General features: G+C 37.1%; 1 long non-coding RNA gene across 1 annotated transcript; it reads left to right on the top strand.

Annotated features, from left to right (window-relative positions):
* Positions 1 to 510: 510 nt before the first annotated feature.
* On the top strand, positions 511 to 2,031 carry LOC141598378 (uncharacterized). The gene is made up of 3 exons (XR_012523467.1): positions 511 to 799; positions 1,262 to 1,310; positions 1,512 to 2,031. It is a non-coding gene; the product is annotated as an uncharacterized LOC141598378 (long non-coding RNA).
* The last annotated feature ends 8,077 nt before the right edge of the window (positions 2,032 to 10,108 follow it).

Raw genomic sequence — 10,108 nt, 5'->3', positions numbered from 1 at the left:
AACGGGAGCTGGATGGGCGTGAGACACTGGATCAGACGACTTAGTAGCTAGATCATCATCTAGAAGACTTTCACTTTTAATTATGTTAGTTCTTGTAATTTGACGTAAAGAGGTTTTGTAATAATTAAGTTAAAAATAATTATATAATTTGCCTTGGAGTTTAATTTGTTATTCACTACCTCGGGAAACCGAGATGGTAACAGTCCGGTTTATTAGGGAATGCCTTCACGAAGGCTTCTTTTATAAACCGGGGTGTTACATATCTACCCACTCAGATATTACTTGACCCGTCTTTAGTTTGTGACGGACATGTCCGTTTTCAATGAGAATTTGTGATATATATATATATGTATATATATGTATATATATATATATATATATATATATATATATATATATATATATATATATATATATATATATATGGGATCTGGTGATAACCACCAAGATAATGAGAACCGTGAGAACCACTCAAAGTCCTATGATCAGACGAATTAGACGGAAGAGAAACACATCTAACCTATCAAACATCCGCAGTTCAACACCCCCAACCCTCCAAAACCCTGTAAATCAAATCATTTTTGCAATTTCCCTTTCTCACTCATCTGTTTTTCTCTCTCTACTACCATCATTCTCTTCGCACATCACACTCAGTGTTCATTCTTCATCTCCCTTCGATTATAAAGCTGTCCTACAATGATCAACCGACATTGCTAGGATTTTCAGCACATTACTCGGCCATCTTCAAGCTTGTTCCCTTCTTCGTTCTCTCATTTCATCTACGGTCCTCTTAATTAAGGTAATTTCTCAATTTCCCCTTTTTCTTTCTTTCTCCTCAATTTCTATAATTTTCATGCTTCAAATTAGTTTGTCAGGTTTTTCATTACTGATTTGTTCTGCTTTTTTTTCGTCCAATGTCGTTTAAATGTTGATTAATAACCTATTAATCGATTCAATTTAGTAGTTAATCATTGATCTGTATTCGTGGCCTTTTGATCATTATCTATTCAACGCTCTCACATTCGGTTTTTAAATTAGGGTTGAATTTGTTCATCACTTATCACACAACAAGCATTTTCGTTCCTCTAATTTTTCATGAGATTCGTCTTGTGTCCTGCTACTACCCTAATTTTCAGTAGTTTCTCTAATTTGAGCTAATTCAATGTTCTTATATGACAAATTCGCAGATTAACGCAATTTTAGTAAACATTATACTGTCTCTAAGATTACTTAGAAGAGGATACAAAGATTTAATCTGTAGAGATGCGGCTCCTGATCCAATCTTCATCAACGGTTTAGTAACAGCATCGGTAATATCTTTAGCCTCAAGTAGATTCTTATCAGGGCAGTACACGCCACCGAAATAGATTGACAGCCCACATAATAGAAGTACTATTAGTGACAGGGGGACGATCCTCAAGCCTTTGTCAGGATGGTGTGGCTTGTCGTCCTTACTATACTTCATTTTTCTATTCGACGCTCTCACATTCGGTTTTTTATGTAATTCTCAGGTCGATTCATTACAATTCGCTTATTGCTGAATTCTTCTTTGTGAAATTCTTAAGTCGTACCTCAAAAAACTCTTGCAGCGGAAATCACCAAGGAAGACTCGGTGTTTCTGGTATATCACTTCTCATGACATTACGAACTCTTTCGAATAATATTTTATAAACTTTTGTTTTGAATTTGTTGTTGTTGATGAGCTTTATGCTCGGAAATTGTTGAAATTTAGCTTGCATCACTTTTTTACAGTTTATAATAGTTTGAAAATTCGATTATTAATTAGCAAGTTTATTTTTGCTTATTCAAATGTTGCTTATTGTGCTTTCTGAGTTGGAATCGCTGTTTTGTTGTCGTCTAAGCTGGATTTTGTCGATTTGTTGCTGAAGTTGTTTACATTTCGAGTTTAAACAATGCTGATTTAGTAGTATACACGCGCTCTGGTTTGAGTTATTCAACATGAAACATGCTTATATTTCTTACAAATAAGGTAAACCTGAACTTTGAATTTTCGTTACTAGCATCATGCTATTCTTCAGGTAAACTTGATATCGATTTTTGCGCATTGTTCTGTATATTTCAGCTGAATTTTTTTTTTTTTTTTTGCTTTCATCCAATTTTTGTAATTTAGACTGATATAGTGATATGTTTACTTGACTACTTAATTTATTTATAGCGTAATGTCAAGGTTATTAGCTCAATGGTAGAGCGATGTGCATATTTTGCACAAAGGTATGGGTTCGAGTCCCATATAGCCTAATAAATAACAAATCCCATGATTTTAGGATAGTCGTCCCGTGTACATGCATGAAATAAGTGTTATTAATCCTTTTCATCAATCCCATTCCCATCTCTCTACTAACCTTATTACGGCTACCCAATTCAATATTTTGCAATTCATTCTTTGACAAATCATAATATTAACCAATTTTAGCTCTCATTCTTTCATTTTTATACTTTTCAAATCAATCAAATTCCTAAAAAATCGAAAAAAATGGGTGTCAAGGGATTTGTTGAGGGTGGTATAGCCTCGGTTGTAGCCGGGTGTTCTACCCACCCGCTAGACCTAATCAAGATCCGTATGCAACTCCAAGGAGAATCCTCCGCTCCTGCCCCCGCTGCCGTCCGCCCGGCTTTAGCCTTTCAATCTACTGGGCTGGAACCCACGCCATCCACCTCCAGACTCCCATGTGCATGAAATAAGGTTCTTTGTGCATGAAATAGGGTTCTATGTGCATGAAATGTGGTTCTATGTGCATGAAAAAGTTCTTATTATGATACTAATTGATGTTGGTTAAAGACATTAATTTTATACGGGCATGACATAAGGTTCTATGTGCATGAAATAAGTGTTAAATGGGCATGAAATAAGGTTTTATGTGCAATGAAATAAGGTTCTATATATGTGCATGAAACAAGGTTTTATATGCATGAAATAAGGTTATATGTGCATTAAAAAGTTTTTCAGTTGCACCAGTTGGTTATATTATGTTAATAATTACTGTTGGTAAAGGACATTAATTTTCATTATATATGTGCATGAAATAAAGTTCTTTGTGCATGAAATAATGTTCTATGTGCATGAAATAAGAGAAATGACTGTGAAGGAGATTTAATGTATTTATCGGCCTTTTCAAGGCATTTTAGGCTTATGCATTGGAAAATATCAGTCCTTGGCAATCACAATGTAAAAGAATATGTAAGAAACACCGGTATTCTCTAGCCAATGTGGGAATTGAACCCACATCTTGTGCATTGCACAATGCTCTACCGTTTGAGCTAATTGGCTTTCGAAATAAGTAAAATGTGCATCCTATTTTGCAGTGTAGTAACTTCATAATGTGCTTCTTTTTTGAAGCCTAGTAACCCCTTCGGACTATTGCAATAGTTTTTGCATTCCTATCAATGTAGGCAATTTTAACCTTCTGTTAGAAGAAATACATTTTTTTCCAGCGTAACTCGAAAGAAACCAAAGTTAAGTGGATCTTTCATTCGAATATGTAAAATATGACAAGAAAATTAACATGAGTGACCGCTACTATCAAATGTAAGAAGTGCAGAAGTTTAACAGTTCATTTTACGTGGTGAAACAGCATTCCATCGGGAATTTCTTTAGCAAGGAGTGTGGGATTTCAGTCCAGAACAAAGACGATCCTGAAAATAATAACCAACACTGTTGATCAAGCATCGGGCAAAATGTATAATGCAATATGAGCCATGAGAAACATCAGTGTAATCTTGAAACAATGTGGTAATATTGATGGCAATCAGGCTGCTAATTTCTTAGCTTCTTGATCTGATAAACTCAGTTATGCAGCGACCGGTATTAAAAGGCAAGCTCAAATTAACAGAAACTTAGCAAAAAAAAAGGCTGAGAATAATGTAATCTTTTAACAACATTCTTTCTTGTCTCAATTATAGTTCTCATGTGTTTCATCCTGATGAATTTAAACTTTGTTAGGTACATTCTGACTTCCACCACAATAGGCCTGAGCCTCGGTTTTGCGAGAAATATGAAGAATATTCAAGTTGCTACTTCACTTCCCTTGCTATTGGAAGTGGAAATTAATTATTTCAGTTTGATTCTCAAATCAATGCATTAAGTTTGCTAGAAACTCATACCCACACAATGACTCGACATATAAATTTGACCACATTAGGTCAGAAAGTACAGAGAAATCAGAGATGAAAGCATGACTTGGGCACTCGAGCTCTTGCAATAAATTAGTATAGCATTATTACAATAAATCTGTACAGCATAGGAATGGGGAAAAAAAGTTATTGAAATAAATAGTTAGTGCGAGGATACTACATTTAAGACAAGAAGCAAAAATAGGGCAGAGATAGAGGAGGTTGGCATCACTCAATTGCATTAGAGGCAAACATTTCACTGATTCCAGCCTAAAAGCTGACTGATACACAGAAGAGTGTTACAACCCGCAATAAAGAGCCGTGTTCGCCAGAGTCATTAGTTATCATTACAAAAGTGTGATAAACCTGATTTATGAAGAAACTTCAAAAATACAATGACTGTCCCATAAGAAAAAGAACCAGCCATCCATAATCCATCCTAGCATGGCCAAAATGTCGATTGTTCATATTGATTCCCAATTCCAATTTTCCCATGTCCAAGACACATAGTATATGTAACATCATTGAACAAAAATATTTTAATTCACTTTCCTCTCAATCAGCAGTGAAAATGTCGTTATTTTACTCAGCCAAACTCTATTCATATTTCCCCAACCAGATATCAAGTCTAACAAACTCGCTAGCTTCAAATTAAAGTAGTAATGTCAGTCTGTAACATTTTACTCACAACCTAATTTCACAAATTCAACAAATTGATGCAATTAAAGCAATTAGGGATTAGAAGACACCTGAAATTAGAGATAGGATGCCAATTTATCCCTCCTTGAATTAATTATAACATTAGCACCCTCGGATTCGGAGGAATAGCTGCGTAGAAATCAACTCGAAGCAGCAAATCGAAATCGAAATTGTGACAACAAATAAGATTGATATGGATTCAGTTTGTCGCGGTGGTTGCCACAGCAGGGGACGACAGAGGTAGAGGTGAGGATGGCGGTCATCGCAGTAGTAAGTGACGGAGCTCGGGGTGCTGGTAGAGGTGTGAGTCGCAGTAGCCAGTAGAGGATGATGGTCGAAGAGAGAGAGAAATATGAGAGAGAAGGGAAAATCAGGGAATGAATTATGTTTGGAGGAGTTAGAGGATGCGCGACAATTTGGGGGCTGGCCAGTATTATTAGAGATCCAAGGGTGGTTCTCACAGTTCTCATTATACTAGTGGTTCTCACTGGATCTCGAACCTATATATATATATATATATATATATATATATATATATATATATATATATATATATATATAGATTTAGGATCCGGTGAGAACGATCACTCGGTGCAAACGGTGAGAACGACCTATAATAAGGAAATTACAACAAATCATATGGTCTGACTAATTTTCTTAATTTCGCGGTTCATATATATGTGATACTTTTTTTCATTTCCTTCTCTCTCCTCTCATTTTTTAATCCCCGTTCTTCTCTCTACCTTTTCCCCAAATCATTTTAAACTCTAATTTCTTCCCCAAATCATTTGTTCATCAATTTCTGGTGAATCTATTGCCGATAACGATGATCGATTATTATTCGTCTGCCGTTTACTCGTCCTACTTTCCTTAATCGTTCTATTTCTATGGATTCCGCAAGTAATTTGGTATGATTTGATCCTCACCTTTTAGTTGTTCATGCAGATTTCCTCGATTTTTTGCTTTAATAAGCTTAATTATCCTTTTTAATAAGCTGAATCTAATTACTTCATTGTCTTTGAAATCACTGTTGCAGGTTCATCTGCGTTACGGCCGAGCTTTTAGTAATTAGGTATTTATCTTACTGTAGTGATTATTTTTAGGTTTTATTTTTGTTTATGTCCGGCTTATTCTTTGATTTCATTAGATGTTTACTTACGTTCGGTTGCATGCAGGTTGTTGTTCCGTTTCAATTGAAGAGGATCGTCGTCTTAGTGTATTCTCAAATAGGTATTATATATTTCCCTATTTTTTTTTGTTCGCTTTTACTTTTTTTTTTCTTTTTGCTGTGTTTTCAGTCTAAGCTTAACATGGTTGTAGTTTATGAAGTTTCCTACCTGAAATTTGTGTTGTTTACAACAAGTTTTTGTTGTTTTTTGTGTGTATTTTATTGTCGAGCTTTTTTTATGTGTGTTTCCACGTTCTGTCCTTGTGTTTGCCTTTCAGAATTTAGTCTGTGTGTGCTTTATCTGATTTTTTTATACATTTAAATGGTTCCGTATCATCTAAGTACGTCCCAACGGTTAACAGTCACACTAAGTCAGTTGCTAGGTACATTCATGTGGTATGTTTGTCGTGACGATATGTCCTATGTATTTGTGGCATTTTTTGTATGCTTGGCATAAGGTGTTTGATATACTATTATTATGCTTTTTGTATTACTTTTTTTGTTTTGTTGCGTGTTTCAGTGGGGGTTTTAAGGGTCTAGGCGCTCTTTAATACGCGTTAACCACGTTTATTTAGTCCATAGGCACGTTATTTTGAGTTTAATAAAATGAATTCATCAGTGCCTTTTTAAGAGGGTGATCGTATCTGAATTTGTTCTGCAATGTTTGTGTTTTGTACCTGTAACGTATCTGTGATGCCCCTGTGATGTCCACAGAGTATTTTTTTCATGGATGGTTTGTGTGTTGATCTGGGTTTTGTACAATTTGTGCATGCCAGTAGCTATTTTTCTTTTTTTGCTTGAAAATCGTCTTGCATGTAACCTTAGTTATGTTTTATTTCACATCATTACAGTTTTGACTGTCATTTTGATGTGTGATTTCATGTGTTTCCTAACTTGTTAGTTTTTTGTGGTTGCTTTCCGGGTTACAACAGTGTGTTGTGTGTTGTATAATCGTGAGTTTTTACTGATTTTTTATAAACCCAAGGGCTACGTATCAGCTAGGTACGTCCCAAGGGGCTGTAGTCATGTTAAATTTTCCGCTAGGTACGTCCTTATGTTATATGTGGCGTGGTGATATGTATTGATGTTGTATGAAACTACCTTTCATCTGTATTCTGTTGTCCCTTTCATTTTGTAGTTCGTAGATTGTCCCTTTTTAAAATTATATACCACATTTCACTATTTATTTGTACATGGAGTATTACTATCCGTTTTTTATTTGTATCATAATATACGTTGCTGCATTTTAGTGATTATTGGGTATGTCATAATTATTTTCAGTTACATCTTACATGAATGCAGGCGTAATAATGAAGCGATCTAGGCCTGAACCATCTATGTTAGATGTAGGTGGCCCAAGTAATCATCAGGAAGCCCCTAGTACAAGTATACAACAGGTTGGTTCAGATGCTACCGATGATTTCCCGGTATTAAAGACAAGAATGAGTCCCAAACTTCTCTTACAATTTATCAATAGTGGGCTGTCTGATAATCAGATTTCAGATATTGAGGATATGGGATTTGGAGGCATCTTGTGTCTTAAGACTGACATGCTTCCTGGGCAGCTGGCGTACTGGCTTGTTTCCAACTTTGATCCATTCACGTCTTCTCTCTTAAACGGGCAACTCCCTATTCATGACGAAGATATTCATCTAGCCATAGGGTTACCCATGGGTGAGATAACAATCTCACAAGCGACTCGATTTGAGCAGACTGAAGAGTTTGTAGAGCTGGTTAATGAATGGAATCCCAATATGAGGGATGAGACAAAGTGACCAATAGCCATGTCTTGTCTAAGATGGCTGAACAAAGACAAGGTGGGGCAGATTTCAAGAGAAATTTTATCGTGTTTATCGTGTCGGCTTTACTTATGGAAGTTAAGGGTAACGTCCCAAGTATTCGGATACTTAAGTGTTTGAGGGATGTCTCTCTTATACCACATATGAACTGGTGCGACTTCACCCAAAGAAACTTAATTGCAAGTGTCCAACAGTGGTGGGCTGATAAAGAAAAGGAAGACAACGGTGGGTGCAAGAAGATCTTCAGAGGACCTATACTGGTTCTAATCCTCATTTATCTGGATAGGTCGGTTTTCAAAGCTAGAACAGTTGACCGCGTGTTCTCAACACTTTGCACATGGACAAAGGATGCAATATCTTTTCGTATATCAAAAGAAAAAAAGGAGGCTCGTAGGTTTGGTTCCGGGTTCATCGATAACCAGCTTGTAAAGCATCCCGGGTACTTTGGTTCTGGGTTTGTGGAATGCAGTACCAGACCACAACCTAATGTTGTGATGGAGCAAGATGTCGTCGAGAATGAGAATGATGCGCCCAACAACAATGAGCCTGAAAATCACGATGATAACGTGACACATGTCAGTACTTGTATTGTGAGGATGGCAACCACGGCGAAAGCACTTGCTGCTGCGTTTCACAACTTTGCAGATGCAATCAACAGTGCTAAACTTGTAATGCCGGATTCTATAGTTGTCGGCCAGCTTTCTGCCATGGCAGATTCTCTGCTAGGCGGGTTCCAGTTGACACCACCTGTTATCCCTGAGGCAGGGGTTGGGGCTAATGCAGACCGCGGTAAAGTCGACCCCACTGTTGGTTGCAATGGCATTCGCACAATGATCCCGGTACTGCCAAGAATTCAGATGTACATCCTACAGTCCATGTTGCTCACGAGACGGCCGCTACAGTTGGTAGGTCAGAATCTGAGAAACACGGTGTTCGGGCCACGTCATCAGCAGAGGGTGTTAATGATGACCCATGCTGGAATGACCCTGCTTTTGTGGCAGCGGCTATCGCGTTAAGTAACGCGCTCAATGAACCTGATGCACCAAAGAGAAGACGTGTTGCTCCTGAGTGTCCGACATTCAACCTTTTTCAGTCTCAAGACATATCAGATTCATATGGTTCACAAGGACCTCCCAACAAACCTGTTGCTTCTCCCCGAACAGAACCTACTCATGGATTCTCGTTAAACTCTTCTAAGTCGGTTCATAATGTGGCAAAACCAGATAATAAGAGGGATATCATTGTTCCACAAATATTCAAGTCACCTTATGTTCAACGGAATATATCCATGCTTGCTGACTTGACCCAATCTGAGAGGGATGTTTTTGACTTGGTGTTTAGGGATGGATCTGATGAGAGGTACAACTCATATTGGTTCCTTGTTCTGTATTTGCATCTAATGTTGTGTTATCTGTCAAGCGTACCTATAACCTCTTATATCGTATATATACCTCTGACTAGTGTACCTACCTGTTATCTTTTAGTTTCAGTGAGGAACTATTCCGGAATCACCGTTTCCAGCTAAGACGATGTGATTTTAAGACCTTTATTGCCAACACCAAGATAGCTGCAAATGTAATCAATGTATGGGCTAGTATTTTGAATAAGAGAGAGGAAATAAGAGCTGCCTCCTCCCCTTTATGATTACACGCGTTCGTTACTCACAATGTACGTTGTCTTATGCTCTTCTTTTAGATTGATCAAAGGCGTGTTTGCTTTTTCCTGTGTTTAAATTTTTACATTTTTGTTTTTTAAATAGGGAATTATATGTGAAGATAGCACCGAGTATGATAAAGTGAAACTGGTGAGCTTGCAATATATTTATTGCATCTAAAGTTAAATTAGCATGTTTGGCCGTTTTTTGTATGTTCACTAAGGTACATATATGTTTTTCCAAATCCAGATGATATTTTCTTTCACACTTCGTGAGCCGCTCCTGATCTATGTCAACTTTATTGCCCGTAAGATTGAGGTCATCCACCCAATGCAACCTAAATCAGTAGACTTCGCTGAATATGTCCATATGGTGGTGAGTATTTTGATTTTGCAGACCCTTTTAAGTGTTCAAACGATGATGCCTAATTAGTTCTCCAAACATGTTTGCTAATTTTTGTTTGGCTTTTTTTTAGAGGGACTTTATTCGTTGCGTCATGATCCCTCGTTCGAGCAGATTCAAGACAGTATAGTTTTTCAAATGTGAAAAGTTCGTACCCAAGTCACATGTGCTTGATATTGTGGATGATGGCATTTACCTGATGTGTTACATGGAGATATATACAGGCTGTCGTCAAATGCTCAAGACCCAAGTCAT

The sequence above is a fragment of the Silene latifolia genome, chromosome 9 (genome assembly GCF_048544455.1).
Source record: "Silene latifolia isolate original U9 population chromosome 9, ASM4854445v1, whole genome shotgun sequence".
Classification (NCBI taxonomy): domain Eukaryota; kingdom Viridiplantae; phylum Streptophyta; class Magnoliopsida; order Caryophyllales; family Caryophyllaceae; genus Silene; species Silene latifolia.
The sequence above is the reverse complement of the archived record's forward strand: the minus strand, read 5'-3'. Positions and strand labels throughout refer to the sequence as shown.